The following is a 23658-nucleotide window of genomic DNA, read 5'->3' as shown; positions in this document are numbered from 1 at the left end:
ACTTTTGCTAGTTTAAATATGAAAAGTGAATTAATAAACATTCACACTGAAATCAGGAGTAGCTAGAAATATTTTATTTAGCCTTTATTTATTATAGTTATGAAATATTTTTACCAGCATATTTAGACATGATACAAGAATAAATGACCTATTAGGACAATGGGGAGATAATATCATCACTATTTCTGGTCCATTGTGTGTAGCATAATAAAAAAAGATAACAAGATAAAAAATTTGAGAATTCTTATTTTAATATAATGGTATGAAAATGTAGCTAGATGCAATTGAAATGTACATAAGTCAATGGCTGATTAATTTATGCCCCAAGTAATCATGATTAGTTTTTAATAAAATAAGTAAAACAACATATACCCATAATAATAAGAGTAATTTCACATAGATTAGAAAATAAACAGTCCCATCCATGTATGTATTAGTTTAATAAGAATAAAATTATGAAACTTGATACTAAAGGATTTATTTGAAAAACCAAGAAATATATGTGTATTTTGGAAATTTTATTTGAGAAAAGAGCTAAAATTTTAAAGTCAGACTCCTCTGTCCATGGGATTTCCCAGCAAGAATACTGAAGTGGATTGCCATTTTCTCCTCCAGGGGCTCTTCCTGACTCAAGGATCAAACTCATGTCTTCTGCATTGGCAGGCACGTTCTTTACCACTGAGCCACCAGGGAAGACCACCTCAACCACTATTTAAAGGGGAGAATGTGACTCTTGCTACTAAACATTATAATAAAAATTACCATAAAGAGCTGCTTGCATAAAAGTAGGCAAAGGGAAAGCACAGATATCACAGAGTCTCTATTTTAAATAAAATTATTATCTAATAATGCAAAAATCATCATGAGTGCATTATGCGTTAATTATTACATGTTACTGTGGAAATTGGACAGTGATATTTTGGAGGAAAGCAGGATAACTTCTCACATTGTATCACAAAGAGTTTCCTTTTTAAGTGGCCTGATTGAGAATGGCTGACATATATTGAGGACATTATATACTGTATAGATTATGTACTATTCATGTCCATGATAGTTTTTATTTTGTACAATTCTGACACATACACCAGTCTTTAGTATTGGGTAGGCCAAAAAGTTCATTCAGGTTTCTCCATACCATATTATGAAACCCAAACGAACTTTTAGGCCAACCGAAAAGTTTTACTCTTTGTGAAACACATTAGAAGGCATATGCTCTCTGTTTTTTAAATGAGAAAGCTTAAGATATGTTTCATAGCTCATGTGTCCAGTTTCTGCAGAGATGAACTTGATATCAAATCCTAAAATTCTTAATTTTTATAAGTTAAATCTTGCTGCATTTGTGCACTACTTGTGTATAGTACAAGAAAGTTTCAGATACATTTATTTATATTTTTTAAATGAACAACTCATTAAAATAAAAATAATAGTAAAGAAGTTTATTAAAATTAGACATGGGAAGGAATCCTAACTTATAATATAAATCAGTGTTAAATATTTACATATGCTAGTGTAATATAGTTACATAAAGCTTATTAAAAACAAACTATATTTTTTGCTCTTAGAAAAGAGCAATTTATTACCCCTCAAAAAAAGTGATGCTCAAGGTAGAAACTGCAATTTAGTAAATACATGAAAAAATTTTAATGAACTAATTTTTAAAAATATAAAGTAAATAATAAAGAGAAAACAATAAAACCAACAACTAGAGAAATTTGAGTAAAAATTAAAATTTTTAGAATATTTCCATTAACAATGATAAATTTGTAAATTTGTTTACACATAGGGCCATACTAATAATGTGAATTCGTTTTTTATTTAGTAGACATTTATATACTGTTACTAATTCTATTTTCAGTGTGTCAAACTTGGGGCATTCAGCCAAATATTCAAATGGCATTCAGATCCATTACTTCTCAGCAACAGTTGTCAGAAAACTGTCTCTGTGTCCACATTTATTTCTTTTGTCCTTTTGCTCCCAATCCTCTAGTTATCTTATTCTCTACTGTACTCAGTCACCCACTACCAAATTCAAAATTTAGACTTTGGCATTACCAATAAATACTACTTAACTCTTAAAATACAATTTCACATTTCTAATTTTCTCAATCCCAACAGCAGTACCACAAATTTACATTTTCAAACTAACACCAAAAATAAGCTAAAACTTTTGATAAATATATGCAAAACAAAACATTTTCTTCAAAGCTAGGAATATCAAGATAGTAAGACTTTAAAGACCAAAGAAAAAATCAGAGGAGGTCACGTTTGGTATGAACACAGTTGAGAAACTGAGCTGTAACTGTGAAGGCTCAAGGGGGCAGTGGAACCTAAATCCATTCTTATAAGCATTGTCTTCCAAGGTCAGGAGACTGCTAGATATCCGTATGCAACCTAAGCAGGGAACATGTGGGCTGTTCTCTTTAGGACAATGATGAATAGACAGTGATATATTAGAGTTTCACAGAAAGGTTGAGCATGGGGAAAAGAAAAAAATAAAAATAAACAGCTAAATCTTTTTCCTAAGAAATGAATCCTTGGAAAGATATCACATGAATTTCAGTTTGAGTCTGCCTGATTCTGAATGGCCAAAGAATCTTCAAGCATAGTTTCACTTGGTAGTACTTAAAGTACTTGGCCAAAGCAAATGAAAAGGCAAATAATTCTTAGAAGACATAACCTTTCATGTTAAACCTGAGTTTTTGGTGTGTGTGTTTTTTTTTTTTTTTATCTTTGAAATAATCAGTAACTTTATTATGTGATTCTTTTTCATTTTATTTTAATTTGGAGTATGATTGTTTTACAATGTTGTGTTAGTTTCTGCTGTACAACAATGTAAGTCAGCTATATGTATACTTATACCCCTCCCACACATGAGCCTCCCTACCATAGCCTCCCCCCCCACCCCGCCCCATTCCATCTCTCTAGGTCATTGCAGAGTACCTAGCTGTGCTCCTGGTGCAACATCCCTAGAAAGTGCTAGTCGCTCAATTGTGTCCAACTCTTCATGATCCCATGAACTGTAGCCTGCCAGGCTCCTCTGCCCTTGGAGAGAATGGCTTTCTATTCCCTTCTCCAGGAGATCTTCCCAATCCAGGGATTGAACCCAGGTCTCCTGCACTGCAGGAAGATTCTTTACCATCTGAGCCACCAGGGAAGCTCAAGAAGTTATCTTAAAAGGTCATCAGGGAGCACCAGGCAAAGAAAACCAAACACACAGCCAAAAATTACCATGACAGAACCTAACCAGTAATATGAAAGCTAAGGAGCTCGCAAAACAATCAGTTTCTGAACTTTTTAAGCCAGATACTAGAAACACATATGTATATAATGTTTTTAAAGAAATAAAAGCCAGGAAATCTCTACCGAGAATAAGACTAAAAAATGCAGATCTAAAATAACCAAATCTTATATTATTCATAGAGGTAACATAGTAAAATTATAACAGTATTTACAGTCAAAATAGCCTTCAGTGATACATGGGCAATTGATATATGACGGAGATGATATGGCAGATCAGCAAGAAAAGAATGACCTTTCCAAATATGCAGAAAAAATGGATATACTTATTGAAAACTATGATAAAGAACGCTTTCCTATAAACAGAGAAAAAAAATCAGTCCTAGAAGGATTCCAAAACAAAGTATGGAAGGCAAAACTATAAAGCTTTAATAAAATATTATAGAGAATATGTATATAACTTTGATGTAGAAAGTTATTTCCTTGAGCAAAAGTAAAGAAAAAGACAAATAATCTTAGATGCCATAAAGGATAAGACAATTTTGCTTATATTAAATATGCATTCACCCACAGTGAAGAATACATGAGTAGTCAGTTATGGAAATGAGATAGAAGATGTGCAACACCTATAACTGATGAGGAAATTTTAGAATTCCTGCAAATCACTCTCTCACCCCCCACCACTGCCTTCATATGCACGCATACACACACATAGATAATCTAATAGAAAAAAGGAAATAAATCTTGAACAAGCTATTCATGAAAGATAAGCACCAAATGGGTTATATAAGAAAAGTTGCTTAGCCACATAAATAACTAGAGAAATGAAAATAGAAACTGTAAAATAAACTATACACCCATCAGGTTATCAAAATTGGAATGTCTGACAATGGTAGGCAACAATTTGTCAAAGGTTCAAAGAAGATAAATCCGTAAATATAGAAAGAAGATTAATAATTGCCTGAGGATAGATGTGACAATGAAGAATGATGGCTATGAGAAGTATGCATGGGGTGATGAGAAACTTCTCAAAATTGTGTTGTGAAGATGGTTGCATGGCTCTATAAATGTATAAATTTACCAAAAATCATTCTTTTTTTAAATTCTGGGAACAAACAAAGTATGTTGTATATAATTTACGCCTTTTTTTTTTTTTAATGTGAGGGAATAACCATATTGGAGAAAAAGCTTGGCATAATTTATTAAGTTAAGAATATCAATACTCTAAGACCCATTGTTGCCAGTCATAGGATATAAATTAGAAAATACTTTGCTCATCTGCAGTAGTGTATCTGAATAATATTAGAGAAGTCATATTGGCCAGTACTTCACTGAAAACATCCACATTATTTAGCAAGCGTCAATATAAACAAATTTCAACTGAACTCAAGAGCACAATGTTGGAAGAAAGAAGTGAAAAGAATGCATAAAGCCTTATTTCATACTCATGTGGTTCAATAACATGGAAAATAAAACTATACCTTTTAAAGATACACATATCTTGTTCAGATGTACATAGGTGGTAAGTCCAGAAAATTGCACAAGGATATAGTTCTCACAAATAGTTATAGCAGGGAGAGACGTTTAAAAACACTGAAAAGAAAGTGGATCATTCTGTGCTATTGTTAATGTGTTTTTTTTGAGCAGGTTAATGGTTAATACTTCTTATATTTTAATTATTAAATTGTGCATATAACTTTTATAATCATTAAGAAAATTCATATATGATTCATGCATTTTTTCTGTATTTATTATTTTTAACAATAAAAAGAACAGTAAGAAAGCAAATATGCAGATAATAGAAATGGCAGAAACTGACTTGAAAAAATTCTATAGCATTATATATATGTTTAAAAGTATTTATAATATATACATATATATGACTGCCAATATATATACATATTTGTTAATATATGATTGCTAAGCTCAAGGTGACAAGTATCATCACTTTTAAATAATGCATGGGAATTCCTAGGTAATTCAAATTCAATAAAATAAAAGTAATCAGGATTGTAAAAGAAGATCAAATATGTTATTTTTCACAAATATGATTTCTATGTAGAAATTTTGGAGAATCACCGAGTAATTAAAATTAAAATTCAGTGCCACTGGTACACTTAACAGTTTATTTTAAAGAACAAGTCTGTAAACCACAAATAAAATGAAAATACAGTTTTATAAGCATAATTATATTAAAAATATCTATCTTGTAAGAAACTTAACAAAATTTACATATATGCTTTGTGGAGTACATACTGTGCATCAGTCACTGGGATAAATTTCAGAAGTTCAGAGTAACAAAGGTCACTGTACCCATCCTCATGGAATGCTTTACATAAGGACTAGAAAATTAGAAGGCAAATTAACGATGTTATGGTTGAGAAAGGAACTTTCTAAAGGTAGAGTAGTCCCAGGTCACATCTGTTTTACTGACATAATCATAATAGTACCGCCTTTTACCCTCAATTATGTCCCAGTTTGGAAGATAAATTATATAGCCATCAAAACTACTGACCATTAGACATAACCTTAATTCAGGTTATGATGGGGCACTAACCCTAATTTGGAAGTTTGGGGAATGATATCACTGAGGAAGTGGTGTCAGTGCCTAGTTGGAACTGAATTACAATTCAGGTTCACCCAAGAGAAAAAAGAGTAGAGGTTTGTGACACACAGAAGCAATAACACATCAATAACTCTGAAAAAAAGGGAGAACATAACATTGGATAGTGGAAAAAACAAATGAAAACAACGGAAGCCCAGAGTATGGATGGGGATTGTGGAAGAGAAGAAGAGGAAAGTTTTGTTTTTGTTTCAGTGAAGTATAGTTGATTTACAGTGTCATGTTAGTCTCTGGTGTACAGCAAAGTGTTTCAGTTATACACATATATATCATTTCAAATTATTTTCTGTTATGTTTTATTACAAAATATTGACTACAGTTCCCTGTGCTAGAGAGTAGGACCTTGTTGTTCATTCATTTTATATGTAGTAGTTTGCATCTGCTAATCCCAAACACTCAGTTTGTCCCCCCCCCCTCCTTGACAACCACAGTTCAGTTCAGTCGCTCAGTCGTGACCGACTCTTTGCGACCCCATGAATTGCAGCATGCCAGGCCTCTCTGTCCATCACCAACACCCAGAGTCTACCCAAACCCATGTCCATCGAGTTGGTGATGCCATCCAACCATCTCATCCTCTGTCGTCCCCTTCTCCTCCTGCCCCAATCCTACCCAGCATCAGAGTCTTTTCCAATGAGTCAACTCTTCGCATGAGGTGGCCAAAGTATTGGAGTTTCAGCTTCAACATCAGTCCTTCCAATGAACACCCAGGATTGATCTCTTTTAGGATGGATTGATTGGATCTCCTTGCAGTCCAAGGGACTCTCAAGAGTCTTCTCCAACACCACAGTTCAAAAGCATCAATTCTTCGGCGCTCAGCTTAACTCTCGCATCCACACATGACCACTGGAAAAACCATAGCCTTGACTAGACGTACTTTTGTTGGCAAAGTAATATCTCTGCTTTTAAATATGCTATCTAGGTTGGCCATAACCTTCCTTCCAAGGAGTAAGCGTCTTTTAATTTTATGGCTACAATCACCATCAGGAGTGATTTTGGAACCCCCAAAAAATAAAGTCTGACACTATTTCCATTGACAACCACAAGTCTATTCTAAATCTGCTTCTGTTTCATAGATAAGTTCATTTGTGTCTTTAGATTCCACATATAAGTGATATCATATGATACTTATCTTTCTCTTTCTGACTTAACTTTGCTTTATGTCATAATCTCTAGGTCTGTTTGTGTGTGTGTGTGTTAGTTGCTCATTTGTGTCTGACTCTGAAACCCAATGAACTATAGCCTACCTGGCTCCTCTGTCCATTGGATTCTCCAGGTAAGAATACTGGAGTCAGTTGCTAGGTAGTTGCAAATGGCATTATTTTATTCTTCATTATAGCTGAGTAATATTCCATTGTGTATGTGTGTATGTACACACACACCACATCTTCTTCACCCATTCATCTGATGATGAAGTTAGCAATTTAAATTGTTTCCATGTCTTGGCTATTTTAAATAGGCCTTTATGAACATAGGGGTGCATGTACCTTTTTAAGTTAAGGAGTACATCAAGGCTGTATATTGTCACCCTGCTTATTTAACTTACATGCAGAGTACATCATGAGAAACGCTGGGCTGGATGAAGCACAAGCTGGAATCAAGACTGCCGGGAGAAATATCAATAACCTCAGATATGCAGATGACATCACCCTTATGGCAGAAAATGAAGAAGAACTAAAGCGCCTCTTGATGAAAGTGAAAGAGGAGAGTAAAAAATTCGGCTTAAAGCTCAACATTCAGAAAACTAAGACCATGGCATCTGGTCCATCACTTCATGGCAAATAGATGGGGAAGCAGTGAAAACAGTGACAGACTTTATTTTGGGGGGCTTGAAAATCACTGCAGATTGTGACTGCAGCCATGAAATTAAAAGACAGTTGCTCCTTGGAAGAAAACTTATGACCACCCTAGACAGCATATTAAAAAGCAGAGACATTACTTTGCCAACAAAGGTCTGTCTAGTCAAAGCTATGGCTTTTCCAGTAGTCATGTATGGATGTGAGAGTTGGACTATAAAGAAAACTAAGTGCAGAAGAATTGATGCTTTTGAACTGTGGTGTTCGAGAAGACTCTTGAGAGTCCCTTGGACTGCAAGGAGATCCAATCAATCCATCCTAAAGGAGATCAGTCCTGAATATTCATTGGAACGACTGATGCTAAAGCTGAAACTCCAATACTTTGGCCACCTCATGTGAAGAGCTGACTCATTGGAAAAGACCCTGATGCTGGGAAAAATTGAAGGTGGGAGGAGAAGGGGACGACAGAGGATGAGATGGTTGGATGGCATCACTGACTCAATGGACATGAGTTTGAATAAACTCTGGGAATTGATGATGGACTGGTTGGCTTGGCATGCTGCAGTCCATGAGGTTGCAAAGAGTCGGAGGCAACTGAACAACTAAACTGAACTGATGTCAACTCTGTTTTCTTGAAGAACCTTCATACTGTTCTCCATAGTGGCTACATCAATTTACATCCCCACCATAGTGTAGGGGGTTGGGCAAGAAGATAGTAGTTTTAATGGATGAAGTTGGATCAATAAATGAGATCTGGACCACTGGAGGGCTTCGTAAGCTAGTCTAAAGAATGTCTAAAGAGACTAAACGTGTTTGCAAAGACAGTGAAGGAGCTGAAATGTAACAGCATATTGGTCTGACTTCAAAATCTATGCTCTCTTTGTATATATGGTTGAAATTCTGGGGGAAACTAGCATTAACAGAGTGTTCAGAGGAAGAGAAACAGGCCACTGATAAGAAGCATCAGGGAGAAGGAAAAAATCAAGAGGGAATAACACCATGCAAGCTGAGGGGGTAAAGCTTTGAAAGGGAAGATGTTCCACAGTATCATGAACTCTAGAGAAGTCACATAAGATAAATGAACCTGAGATTATGAATTAGGCTATTTAAGAGTGAAAGTCAAAATTATGGATGACTCATGTACTCCTTGGGGCTTCTCTGGTGGCTCAGATGGTAAAGAATCTGCCTGCAATGCGGGAGACCCTGATTCAATTCCTGGGTCGAGAAGATCTCCTGGAGAAGGAAATGGCAACTCACTCTAGAGTGAATTGCCTGGAGAATTCCATAGACAAGGTGGCCTGGTGGGCTACAGTCAGCTTATGGAGTCACAAAGAGTTCGACACAACTGAGCGACTAATGTATGTACTCCTATGTCTATGAATGCCATCTTTTCTTACACTTGACAGCTAAGCAATAAAAGGCCAATTTCTCATTAGTTTCTTATTGTTCATATTTCTATAAACAATTGGTCTTGGGGACTAATGACTTTTCTTTTCAACTATCTCTGAAATCTCTTTGTTTTCTCTTCCTTTCCTTCCTCCCTTTCATTATAAATCAGTTCAGTTCAGTTCAGTTCAGTTGCTCAGTCGTGTCCAACTCTTTGAGACCCCATGAATCACAGCACACCAGGCCTCCCTGTCCATCACCAACTCCCAGAGTTTACCCAAAATCATGTCCATTGAGTCAGTGATGCCATCCAGCCATCTCATCCTCTGTCGTTCCCTTCTCCTTCTGCCCATAATCCTTCCCAGCATAGGGACTTTTCCAATGAGTCAGCTCTTCGCATGAGGTGGCCAAAGTATTGGAGTTTCAACTTCAACATCAGTCCTTCCAATGAACAGCCAGGACTGATCTCCTTTGGGATGGACTGGTTGGATCTCCTTGCAGTCCAAGGGACTCTCAAGAGTCTTCTCCAACACCACAGTTCAAAAGCATCAATTCTCAGCGCTCAGCTTTCTTCACCATCCAACTCTCACATCCATACATGACCACTGGAAAAACCATAGCCTTGACTAGATGGACCTTTGTTGGCAAAGTAATGTCTCTTCTTTTTAACATGCTATCTAGGTTGGTCATAACCTTCCTTCCAAGGAGTAAGCGTCTTTTAATTTCATTGCTGCAATCACCATCTGCAGTGATTTTGGAGCCCAAAAAAATAAAGTCTGACACTGTTTGAACTGTTTCCCCATCTACTTCCCATGAAGTGATGGGACCATATGCCATGATCTTAATTTTCTGAATGTTGTACTTTAAGCCAAATTTTTCACTCTCCTCTTTCACTTTCATCAAGAGGCTCTTTAGTTTTTCTTCACTTTCTACCATAAGGGTGATGTCATCTGCATATCTGAGGTTATTGATATTTCTCCCGGCAATCTTGATTCCAGCTTGTGCTTCTTCCAGCCCAGCGTTTCTCATGATGTACTCTGCATATAAGTTAAATAAGCAGGGTGACAATATACAGCCTTGACGTACTCCTTTTCCTATTTGGAACCAGTCTGTTGTTCCATGTCCAGTTCTAACTGTGGCTTCCTAACCTGCATACAGGTTTCTCAAGAGGCAGGTCAGGTGGTCTGGTATTCCCATCTCTTTCAGAATTTTCCACAGTTTATTGTGATCCACACAGTCAAAGGCTTTGGCATAGTCAATAAAGCAGAAATAGATGTTTTTCTGGAACTCTCTTGCTTTTTCGATGATCCAGAGGATGTTGGCAATTTGATCTCTGGTTCCTCTGCCTTTTCTAAAACCAGCTTGAACATCTGGAAGTTCATGGTTCATGTATTGCTGAAGCCTGGTTTGGGGAATTTTGAGCATTACTTTACTAGCATGTGAGATGAGTGCAATTGTTCAGTAGTTTGAGCATTCTTTGACATTGCCTTTCTTAGGGATTGGAATGAAAACTGACCTTTCCCAGTCCTACGGCCACTGCTGAGTTTTCCAAATTTGTTGGCATATTGAGTGCAGCACTTTCACAGCATCATCTTTCAGGATTTGAAATAGTTCAACTGGGATTCCATCACCTCCACTAGCTTTGTTCATAGTGATGCTTTCTAAGGCCCACTTGACTTTGCATTCCAGGATGTCTGGCTCAGTGTGAGTGCTCACACCATCGTGATTATCTGGGTTGTGAAGATCTTTTTTGTACAGTTCTGTGTATTCTTGCCACCTCTTCTTAATATCTTCTGCTTCTCTCAGGCCCATACCATTTCTGTCCTTTATCGAGCCCATCTTTGCATGCAATGTCCCCTTGGTATCTCTAAGTTTCTTGAAGAGATCTCTAGTCTTTCCCATTCTGTTATTTTCCTCTATTTCTTTGCACTGATCACTGAGGACGGCTTTCTTATCTCTCCTTGCTATTCTTTGGAACTCTGCATTCAGATGGGAATATCTTTCCTTTTCTCCTATGCTTTTCAGTTCTCTTATTTTCCCAGCTATTTGTAAGGCCTCCTCAGACAGCCATTTTGCTTTTTTGCATTTCTCTTCCATGGGGATGGTCTTGATCCCTGTCTCCTGTACAATGTCAGGAACCTCTGTCCACAGTTCATCAGGCACTCTGTCTATCAGATCTAGTCCCTTAAATCTATTTCTCACTTCCACTGTATAATCATAAGGGATTTGGTTTAGGTCATACCTGAATGGTCTTATAAATCAGGTTCTTATTATCTCTCATTTACACAATCACTTTATTGTGAATACAACAAACTACTAAATATAACATAAAATCAGATTCAGATAAAGAACCAACTAGTGGTAACCAGTGCAGAGAGGTAAAAGGCAGAGAGGCCGTATGGAGCAGCAAATTAAGAGATACAAACCTTAGGTAGAGAATAAGAAATGAGGATATATTGTACAACATGGAAAAAATATGGCCAATATTTTATAATAACTATTGTTGTTTGTTGCCAAGTCATGTGTGACTCTTCTGTGACCTCATAAACTGTAGCCCACCAGGCTCCTCTGTCCATGGGATTTTCCAGGCAAGAATATTGGAGTGGGTTGACATTTCCTCCTCCATATAATAACGATAAATAGAATGTAACCTTTAAAATTGTGAATCTGTATATTGTACATCTGTAACATATTGGTAATCAATTTTACTTCAATAAAAATAAAGATAATCACTTTACTTGCTTAGAAGTAATTAATGAAAAATGTATAAAGTTATATTGTCATTTTATATCAAGTTGAGAAAGCATAGCCTTTCACAGAGACAATTCTAGGAAAAAACCACAGATCTGACATCAAAAGACCAGACTAAACATATAAAAGTAATATAAAAATTAATGACTAAATCATTTTCACTACATTAATAATGCCAAGCAAAAGAACAATTCTCTTCAGGTTGCTTTAAGCAAAATACTTGTATTAATTTTTATTTTGAGCCAGTTTCATACCACTCGTATTTAATTTTTTTATACCTATAGAAGGGTGAGGTTTTCTTAAGCAAATGTTGACTCTATCCAACACTATATCAAATAGTTGAGACAGGAAGGATATTACTTAGTGGTTACATGATTAGGTGATCAACACTGACATGACTAACCAGTTCCGGTCTCAGATATTTTTTTTAACTCTAGCTTTAGTTGTGCCATATCTAATTTCTTTGAAGCTTAAATAGATGTCTAGCACATAATAATTGTTTAATAAGTATTAATCATTTTTACTCTGCCATATATTTTTATAATTAAATAATTTACTCTGAGTCAGGGTTATTTTTTTTTAACATTCTTCTAATTTGAAATTTTGTACATTTATAAAAACAAGTCATTGGGGAATATGGTTAACTGTTTGTATTTTATTTACCAATTTGTACTGGTACTAAGGATCTCAAAGTTGTTCTCATCTTAAAAGTCAGGATTATGAATATTTTACATACACAATTCCTTTACTTAAAAAAATTTTATAATGATTTAAAATATCATGTTAGTTTTAGGTGTATGGCAAAGTGAATCAGTTATACATATACATATATCCACTATTTTTTTTATCCTTTTTCCTTTATAGCCCATTACAGAGCACTGAGTCAAGTTCTTTGTGCTACACAGTTGGTCCTTATTAGTTATCTCTTTTATAAATAGTAGTGTGTATTTGTCAATCCCAATCTCCCAGTTTATATACCCCCCATTTTCCCCTGGAAACCATAATTTGTTGGAAAACTTCTTTTACTTTTATTCTCTAATATATATTTCCTACATCTCTGCCCTTATATTTTTCTTTCTTGGGATTGTGAAACTCAGTAGAGAGTCATTATATACACATCCTGTCTTCTACTTTCTAAGCCAAAAAAATTCATCTTAAATTTTCTTAATTCTTTGTCATGTATCTACAATCTGTAATTTGTTAAATCTTTTTAAAGTTATTCTCTAAACTTCCTATACTAGATTACATATTCCTTTTAAGTCTTTAATTAAATATTAAACAGATTCTGTATTGACAGTAGAATTGCTTAATGCAGAACATGTGAATTTTTCTTGAAAATTTATTCTATAGTTTTTTTTTTTAATTTCTTCTGTTCCTCAATTTTTACCTCTGTTCCATCCAAGTAGAAACACTTTTCAGTTTCCTGATTGCCAAGGATCCATCTTCTGTTTTCCAATCACTTCAACAGACTTCTTTATATTGTGTGATGGTTTTATGAACCTAGTTTCCATGCAAATATAGTTAAAATAAAATCTGGTACTGAAGTATTTTTTCCGTATTACCAGAGAGTATTGAATTTGCTATAGACCAATTTGTTGTCAGGCATGGTGCCTTGTTTTCTTGTTTTTCAAATAATTGTGTCCTGGAACTGACAATGATTAGGACAAAATGCACCATTCTAACTGGCCAACATATTCAGAGAATTTCTGATTCATTCATCTCTGGCAATAAATCTTCTTTCAAACACTGATGGTGAACATCCATAGAAACCAAATATTTGCTGAAAGGTGTTTAAAGGATATTTAAAAATCAGAGTGTAATTATTTGCCTAAGAAATGAAATAAAATGTGCCTGAGCAAAGTTTTGTTTACCTAATGTGTAATCTTCACAGTCTGTACGGGGATAGATTGCATTCTGGTGTGTGGTAAGGACTGATTCCCTAGGAATCATCATCACAAAGCAATAAATGTAGAGTCTGCTCTAACTCTTCGAAGGGCAAAAAACCTGTGTGGTAATAAAGTGCCAAAAACATATGAAATGCTTTCCCACTTGTGGCTGGTGGAAATTCACTGCAGAGGAGGGGAGAGAGAATTGACTTGGCTTTTCCCTTACTATAAGGGGACAAGGAAAATGAAACATTTTCAAAAATTAAAGACTCATTTTAAATATACATATTTTGCAATTCCAAAGTGAACTTCACAGATGTTTTATTTATAATTATCCATACCACTGCCCTTTTCTAATTATAGCACAGAAAAAATCAGCGAGGCCCAAAAATTAGAAAAAAAAAAAGAAAGAAAAACAAACTCTTACAACTTAAATGGTTCTATATGTTTTAATCATTTTTTTTCTACTTAGGAATTGTGAGGACAAGCACCTAGAACTTTTTGCTTCTATTATTAACTTTCTAGGTTACTTTATTTAATCAAAAGATATATGGAAATCTACAGTTTTTCTTACTTTTACAAGTTGACTTTATGTTTAAGACTTTGTTAAATCCATATTTTATTTTTCATACGCTGAACTTTATTGAATTCCGGGCACCCTGAGTGAGGTAACTAATACCCAAACCTGTGGCAAGTACAAGTGACTTTCTCACCTTAGCCATGGGGCAGATGGAAAGTTCATATGTAAATGAATGGGCTCCGACTAGAGCCAGACACACAAGAGAATTTTTCAACCTTCAGTGCATGCCTTTCTCTGCTTTTTCTTTTACCCTAGTAATTTTGAACAGTATGTGAAGCGAGAACTTCCAGATGTTCAAGCTGAATTTAGAAAAGGCAGAGGAACCAGAGATCAAATTGCCAACATCTGAAAGGAAGAGAATTTCAGGAAAACATCTACTTCTGCTTCATTGACTACACTAAAGCCTTTGAGTGTGGATCACAACAAACTGGAAAATTCTTCAAGAGTTGGAAATACCAGATGACCTTACCTGCCTCCTGAGAAACCTCTATGCAGGTCAAGAAGCAACAGTTGGAATAGGACATGGAACAACAGTCTAATTCCAAACTGGGAAGGAGCATGACAAGGCTGTATACTGTCACCTTACTTATTTAACTTTTATGCAAAGTACATCATGCAAAATGCCAGACTGTATGAAGCATAAGCTGGAATCAAGATTGCAGGGAGAAATATCAATAACCTCAGACACGCAGATGACACCACCCTTATGGCAGAAAGTGAGGAGGAATTAAGAGCCTCTTGATGAAAGTGAAAGAGGAGAGTGAAAAACCTGGCTTAAAACTGAACATTCAAAAAATGAAGATGATGGCAACCAGTTCCATAACTTCATGACAAATAGATGGGGAAACAATGGAAACAGTGAGAGACTTGACTTTCTTGGGCTCCAAAATCACTGCAGATGGTGACTTCAGACATGAAATTAAAAGACACTTGCTCCTTGGAAGAAAAGCTATGACCAAACTAGACAGCATATTAAAAAACAGAGACATTACTTTGCCAACAAAGGTCTGTCTAGTCAAGGCTATGATTTTTCCAGTCGTAATGTATGGATGTGACAATTGGACTATAAAGAAAGCTGAGTGACAAAGAATTAATGCTTTTGAACTGTGGTGTTGGAGAAGACTCTTGAGAGTCCCTTGGACAGAAAGGAGATCCAACCAGTCAATCCTAAAGAAATCAGTCCTGAATATTCATTGGAAGGACTGATGCTGAGGTTGAAACTGCAATAGTTTGGCCACCCGATGTGAAGAACTGATTCACTGGAAAAGACCCTGATGCTGGGAAAGATTGAAGGCAAGAAGAGAAGACGACAGAGGATAAGATGGTTGGATGGCATCACCAACTCGATGGACTTGAGTTTGAGCAAGCTCCAGGAATTGGTGATGGACAAGGAAGCCTGGCGTGTTGCAGTCCATGGGGTTGCAAAGAGTCGGACATGACTGAGCGACTGAACTGAACTGAAGTAATTTTACTTTGATGGGTCAAGAGAAAGAATTGCGGAGTCTGGCTCAACAATCTAGAAGGGTCATTTGTTTCAGTTGGGAGGGAGAAAATATAAGTACCTTACAGGCAACCAGAATCCTAAGCTAATGTTGTACCTCTTGGCTCAAAGACACATTTATATCCTGATATATACTCTCTATATTTTCCTCTGACACCGTAAGAGAACCATACTTGAGGGAATATTTCAAGGTAAATTATTGCCAGAAATGTGATAGCACCAGGGAAAACACTGTGTTTCTTTGCCACTCTATCATTTAATGGTACATTTCCCGGCTACTTCACCTAGCTCCCTGTATGGGTCAGAGAGTGTCGTCTCTCTGTGGATGTTTACCTTGGCATGATCTTGCCTCTCTAATTTTCTTCACCCTCCCTAACCTTACTGTGGCAGGGGGCCCCTTAATATTCAGGAAACCAGTCAGAATTAAACTTTGTATTAGAGTAAGTCAAGGGAAGACAGCATTGTGTGTATGGCAAAGAAAACTGAGATATATTTCTGTATCAAGGTCAGTCAGTCTGTCTGTAACTGGCCTCTGCAATTCTGGTATCAGTCCCTCTTCCTTCTGTTGACTGTTTTTCAACAAAGAGATACTTCTACAAAGTTTGCAATCCCTGTCTTTCCTTTTCTCTTTAAAAACTTTGAAAAACTTAGTTTTTTAGGGTGAAAAATAAGAAGATTCAGAACATAACTAAAATAATACAAAAATTCACAGGTAATTACATTGTGTGTATGTGTGTGCTTAGTCATGTCTCTTTGTGACCCCATCGACTGTTGTCAGCCAGGCATCTTTGTCTATGGGATTTCCAGGCAAGAATACTGGATTAAGTTGCCATTTCCTTTTCCAGGGGATCTTCCCAACGCAGGGATCAAACCAGCATCTCCTGAGTCTCCCGCATTGACAGGCAGATTCTACACTGTACATCAAAATAGTTGTTAAGTCAACTTTGTGTTATGTCATGGTTTGAGGGGAGCTTTTTTCCCCCTAATGATACTTTCTTGAATAATCATAAAACAATGATTTGATATATTGGGGGGGGGGAACTGATATATCTTTTGTGATAATTTGAGTCCTGAAAATTTGTTTGGCTCTTATTTACAAATAGTGTTCTTTGCATGGCCTTGCTCATTTCAGCTTGTTGCAAAAAAATGTATATACTGGAAGTTTTATTGACATTGTGTTCAGTCCATCAATCAGTTTGGGAGAGAATCACCACCTTAATAATATTGAATCTTTGGATCCATGAATATGATATATGTGTATGTGTAGTTTAGGTCTTAACTTTTTTAGTGCTATTTTATAGTTTAAGTGTATAGGTTTTGCACATACTTTATCAAGTTTACTCCCAAGTATATCATGTTTTTGATGGTATTATAAATGTCAGTGTACATTCTATTTCACTTTTTACATAATCACCACTGTAAAGGCATATACATTCACTTGTAATAAACCAGTGTTTGTTTATAGTTTTGAGTGTAATGGAGTAGCGTATTTGTGAAAAAAGAGCTTCTGGCCTATTAGTGTGCAGCCCAGTAGTTGAAAACTACTTAATGCTTACAATTTTAGCCAGTTGCTTCTGATCCAGTCTAGATATTCTGCAGTAGCCAAGAAATAATGGCATATTTATCTATTAAGGTGGCCAAGTAAGACAGGAAATACCTAAAATTACTGGGAAATTATTAACTTTGAAGCTTCTTATATATTGTTCATTTAATTCTCACATAAACCATGTGTGGAGGTTATTTTGAAGAGACTAGAGGGATGAAGGAATTTGCCAAGGTCTTATAGCCATTTAACAGGTGACCTGGATTTGGATTGGGGCCGGGGTAGTTGCTCAGGTCTGCCATTCCCCCTAGTGAGTGGAACATATGCTTGACCACTCGTTTTTTAAAAACTTTTCTTACTGTGATTCTTGGTTCCTAACATCATTTACTGAGCCTTGTTCTCAGAGACAGCTAAGTTGGCAGAAATTTCATCTTTCCTAAGAGCAAGTCCCAAAGAGCAACACAGTTGTGGACCAAAAGTGCAGCCTTGCTTTTGTACTGAGTTTTACCCTCTTTTCAGAAACCGTTTTCTCATTTAAAACCCAGGTGCAGTTACTTTCCATTTTTGTTCACACACACAACAAAAAATTGGCTTACCTATGGGAAGGAAGGCAGCACTTAGCCATGTGGCCTGGAACTTGATTCTCTACAAAAATTGATGGAAACAGTGTATCTGGAGATAAATCCAGAGTTAGAGCCAGGAATTGAATTTTTTTTTTTCCCTATTTGTAGATCAGGGAATTCTTTTTTTGTAGAGAAAACTCAGTTCTTACTCTCGAGTTTCAAAAGTCTCATGACTTATGTGTACTCTTTGAACTGTCCTTATATGTTGGCTGGTGTTATACAAGCTTGGAGTTATATATGTATTAAAATTGACTTTGAGATTTGTGAAAACTTTGTTAATCACTAGGACACTACCTGTCCACCCATCAGTTGGATAAGCTGAATAAGCACCATCACCACTATCTACCTAATGTTCTGTTGGGCTAAGTTTAGTCGCTCAGTCGTGTCCAACTCTTTGCAACCCTATGGACTGTAGGCCACCACCTTGCTCTGCCATGGGGAGTCTCCAGGTATGAACACTGGAGTGAATAGCCATGCCCTCCTCCAGGGGATCTTCCCAACCCAGGGATCAAACCCAGGTCTCCCTCATTGCAGGCAGATTGTTTACCATCTGAGCCACCAGTGAATTCCGCAGCTCTAGGCAGTAGCATCAGTCATGTTAGATACTCTTTCATCTTTTCCAAACTTTACTGATCTTACCTGTTCTTTATTTTAGAGCACTGCATCACATCTCAAGTCTCAATCTTCATAGAAACCACCGGAAGATCTCATAAAAGGCAGACTTGGATAAGGTAGGATGAGATATCTAATAACTAAGTTATTAATAATATCAGTTTTTAGTAACAGGTGGTGCCAGTGCTTCTGATCCAAAGTCCACTTGGAGTAGAAAGGCTTTAGTTTTGTTGTCTTTGAGTGTGGTCGTAGACCAGCAGCACTAATACTACCTTGAAACTTAGAAATGTGTATCTTTAGACTCTGAATCTGATGCCAACTAAAGTTTGAGGAATCACAGCTTTAGACCAATTTCTATCACTCCATTTCCTTTGACATGTGCCTTTGCTCAAGTGCACATCAAATCTCTGTTAGACTAGCTGGAGGGTCTTCTAGCTGGTCTCCCTCAGGTCACAAATTATTATAAACCATCCTCCACATTACTACCACAATGATTTGTAAATTGAAAATTGGAAGAATTTGTACTCCTCAGATCTCTCTGGTGCCCCCCTTATTTGCAAAATAAAGTCTAAAGTTTGTAACCTGCATTTATAGACTTATTAAATAAATCTTAATGAGTTGCAAGCAGGTAGTGATGACTCAACTTAAAATTTATAGATTGAATATCATTTGTGGATGCAAAGGGTCATTATATGAAACAATTCATACAGGAAAAAAATGAGGATGACTCAGGGAAAAGAGTGTTTTGAACTTGGTCTCCCCAATTGTGAAAGAAGCATGGGTAAAAATAGAATGGTAAATCGGAGAGACGCTAGAGCAGGTTTTGCCTCTATTCAGGAAATAGTGATGATAGTTCTTGTTGCTCTGTGAGAACTGGTTGAATGATATCCCTCAGCCTCAAGATAAATTTTTGAAAGAAATTCTAGAATAAGGAGAGGAAATTTTGAGTTAAATTGTAGAGTTTGGAAAGTTACAAGTATCTGTAAATTGCTTTATTTCAATGCCAAACTTTTGTTTTTTCTTTTAATATGAAGGGCATTAAATACAGCTGGTATGGTTTTTTCCAATCTTGGTGCCACAATTTGGCATTTTGGTGTAAGGAATAAAGTTTAAAAATGTTTTTCACACCCTCTCATTTTGGTTCCCCACGTCTGTTTTTTAGGTTAGGTAGATGAGCCTTCTTATAAAGTTTCTTTCAGAAGTGCTCAGTGTTATATTTTCCTTTTGAAAATTGAGCCCATAGGTGTGGTTATAGCCAATGTTGTTTAAAGGGATTTTAAGGACTAGCCTGATGAAGCCCATAATTAGTTCAATTTAAGATTATCTTGCTATGTTACAGATGTTTTCCTTTCATTTGAAAACTTTTACTTTTGCTTGGATTTTATTTTAAGGATATTGTCAAGTACTGTATGAGTCAAAGTTAATTAAAAGTAGGTTAGAAACTAGAAAATTAAGAAAACACTTGCCAAAGAAAACAGGCCATGTGTTATAAAAACATGCATTGAAATTTAGCAAACAAGTATTGCTAAAAGTTACTGGCACTGGTAATGGTGCCATTAAGTTAGATTAACTTCCTGATTGATTTTATGTAAACAAATGAATGAACCTATTATAGCAAAGGATGAAATGAATATATTATTTGTACACATTCTTTTCTGTAACTCTAAGGAAAAATAATTGACTTAAGAAGATGGAATCTCTCTTAAGTCCTATGAGTCTAGATACTTGGATATCATAATTATCAGCAAAACAGAGTTTTAAGAAAACTGATTCAGTTTTAGAACTTTGTATAAATCACTTATTTTTCTGGGATTCGGTATCCTGAATTATAGTATTGACTAAATTATCATGGAAGATTCTTCCAGGCTATGGTATTCTGATTTGGTAAGTGGTCAAGAAGTTAATGTCTTTTTTTTACAATGAAGGATGGCTCCATGATTTATTTATTCTTTACCTCCATGTCATTCTTCATTCCCTGACATACAGAAACTTCATTAATATTGAGAATATATGTCTGGATAGGCTTTCAAGTAGCACTGAATACCAAATCTACTTTGAAACTTGTGTTGCATTCAGTTAAAACATTAATGCTTATCTCACAGATCTATCAACAGGACCATTTCCTTATACTTTTCACATGACTGTTTTTCAACAGTTGGAGCAATAAGCATCTCTATATTTTTTTTAAAAGTTTCAAATATTCCACATAAATCTTCACAAAATATAATTCAAAAACTCAGAAACCATAAATATATGAAAGCCATTTTAACCATTTTTTACTAGATTGATCTACTTTCTCAGATTCATCTTTGTTTTTTGAACACAAATGTTAAACCAATTTATTTCTATGTAGCTTCCTACCTAGTGTGATTAGGAGACACAGCTATCCCTAGAATAAATAGTAGATGACTGTAAAAACATTTGAAATGTTATTTGTCCTGTCTAATGTGAATCCTTTGTACATATTTATATATGTGCAAATAACAGCCCTTTTGTTTGCTCAATAATATGTGTCAATAGATGATTTGGTAATTATTTCTTTCCAATTACTCAACTTTCACAGATGAGGAAAGTAGAATTGAATGAAGATCTGATGCCATTATATCATAGTAAGCAGAAAAGTTGTCGTTTTGTCATTTTTCAAATGTTTCCCTAAAATAAATGAGCTAGAAGATCATAGAGAGTATAAGAAATCATGTACTCACATGGGAACACTCACATGAAAGCTATATTGGGAGAAGGGCTGGGAACAAAGAACCAAAATAGATGATAGAATTTGGGGCATGTTTGCCACATATGTGTGTGTGTGTGTTTGCCACATAACACCCCTCAAACAACACATTATGGTGTTTTGGTGCCTCGCATTTCATGAGATTCTGAAGGTGCATGAGAAGAGATACAAGACTGGCAGAATATATAGGCAATGTTGAGAGTATCAAGAAGCCTTATTCTAGAATTAGATCATCTGCCACTTGAGAAATTAGCTGATAGTACAGTTTTTCTTTCGCTGGTTTCCTTCTCCATAAATATGTGGATGAGAAGTTTTTTCTATCTCACAGAAACATATGGTTAAAATAGATAGTGTACTTGAAAGTGCTTTCCAAAAGTATCAAGTAGTTTACAGTTCTGTAGTATCATTGTTGATAATTAAATAAAGATGACCAAAGTAGACTGGAAATTTAACATGTGGTAGCCACAATGCAAATTCCTTGAATGTACTACCTAATCTATAAAGAACAATAACTCTATAAAATACTAGTGGATACTCTTTTAGCGGAGAAGGCAATGGCAGCCCACTACAGTCCTCTTGCCTGGAAAAACCCATGGATGGAGGAGCCTGGTAGGCTGCAGTCCACGGGGTCCCTATGAGTCAGACATGACTGAGTGACTTCACTTTCACTTTCCCTTTCATGCATTAGAGAAGGAAATGGCAACCCACTCCAGTGTTCTTGCCTGGAGAATCCCAGGGACGGGGGAGCCTGGTGGGCTGCCATCTATGGGATCGAACAGAGTTGGACATGACTGAAGTGACTTAGCAGCAGCAGCAGCAGCAGCACTCTTTCAGCTTCACTTCACCAGTGAGAATACAGGCTTATCCATGCTGCTAGAGGTAATCAAGGAGAGCTAGAATTCATACTTAGGATGGATGACACACAAAGTCACTTTCTGAGCATCTATTAAGTACTAGGTACCATATTAGATTGCTTAGTTTTATATTTCATAAATATTTAAATATTGTACTCAAAATCTCTTAAGGAACGGAGATAGAATTCAGACAAAGTCTATAGATTTCTGATTCTGTTTCAGACTGTCAAAACTATTGTTACAATATTTCTTCCATATTTCAGCAGCTCTTCAAAAACTGAACATTTGACATATATAATTTTTATTTTATACCAAAAATGCTGTATCATAAAAAGTATAGATTCTCAAAAAACAGTTTACAATTTAATGTTAAACCTTTCTATTTTTGAATACAAAACAACCTAGCATATGTATGAAAAAAATGCCCATAAATATGTCTTGTGATGGTCTGAGCTTGCCTTAAAAAAGGTTTTCAGTATATTTAGTATCTTCCTTGCTTACTCTTGAAGAATTATTAATGAAAGGCAGATTATGCCCTTAGACATAATTCTCTGAGGAATATTGTAGGAAATCTGTGGTTGTTAAATATACTAAATTATTTTATTAAAAATATACATTAATCTCTTGTCAGTCACATTGTTTTCAAATATTTTCTACCATTCTGTGGTTGTCTTTTCATATTTGTATTATTTGCTTTGCTATGAAAAAGCTTTTCAGTTTAATTGGTTCCATTTGTTTATTTTATGTTTATTTCCATTTTTCTAAGAGACAGATTGGAAATAATATTGATATAGTTTATGTCAAAGAGTCACTCTCTATTTTTTCCTCTGAGAGTTTTATAATATCTGGTCTTACATTTGGGTATTTAATCCATTTAGAGTTTATTTTTTGAGTATGGTGTAAAAGAATGTTCTAATTTCTTTTTTTTTTTAACATACAGCTATCTAGTTTTCCCAGCATCATTTATTGAAGAGACTGTGTTTTCTCCATTGTATAGTCTTGCCTTCTGTGTGCAGATAAATTGACCATAGGTGTGCAGGTTATTTCTAGATCTCCTATCCATTGATCTATTTTCTATTTTTGTGCCAATACTATACTTTTTTGATGACTGTCACTTTGTGGTGTAGTCTGACACCAAGGACCCTGATCCTTCCAGCTCCATTTTTCTTTCTTAAGATTGCTATGCCTATTTGGGAGCTTTTGTATGCCTGGAGAATCCCAGGGACGGCAGAGCCTGGTGGGCTGCCGTCTATGGGGTCGCACAGAGTTGGACACGACTGAAGCGACTTAGCAGCAGCAGCAGCAGTGTTTCCATAAAATTTAAAATTTTTTGTTCTACTTCTGTGAAAAATGCCATTGGTAATTTGATAGAGATTGCATTGAATTTTTAGATTGCCTTGCATAGTATGGTCATTTTGACAATATTAATTATTCCAGTTCAAGAACATGGTATATCTTTCCATCTATTTGTGTCATCTTCTATTTCTTTCACCAGGTCTTTTTTTTTTTTGGAGTACAAGTCTTCTGTCTCTTTAGGT

General features: G+C 35.7%; 1 protein-coding gene across 14 annotated transcripts in view; it reads left to right on the top strand.

The window, feature by feature from the left end:
• LOC145524398 (uncharacterized) overlaps positions 1-23658 on the top strand; it is a 1208145-nt gene that overhangs the window by 640495 nt on the left and 543992 nt on the right. For 11 of the 14 annotated variants that reach the window (XR_014067480.1, XR_014067473.1, XR_014067475.1 and 8 more), the window contains one exon: positions 18579-18654. The gene's annotated coding sequence lies outside the window, so the exon portion shown is untranslated. Of the gene's footprint in view, positions 1-14511; positions 15550-16602; positions 16690-18578; positions 19966-23658 lie in introns of those variants that run through there. The other 3 variants (XR_014067470.1, XR_014067465.1, XR_014067466.1) reach the window with 3 other exon arrangements.

Source organism: Giraffa tippelskirchi, chromosome 10 (assembly GCF_054371585.1).
Source record: "Giraffa tippelskirchi isolate mGirTip1 chromosome 10, T2T-mGirTip1v1.2.pri, whole genome shotgun sequence".
Lineage (NCBI taxonomy): Eukaryota > Metazoa > Chordata > Mammalia > Artiodactyla > Giraffidae > Giraffa > Giraffa tippelskirchi.
The sequence above is the reverse complement of the archived record's forward strand: the minus strand, read 5'-3'. Positions and strand labels throughout refer to the sequence as shown.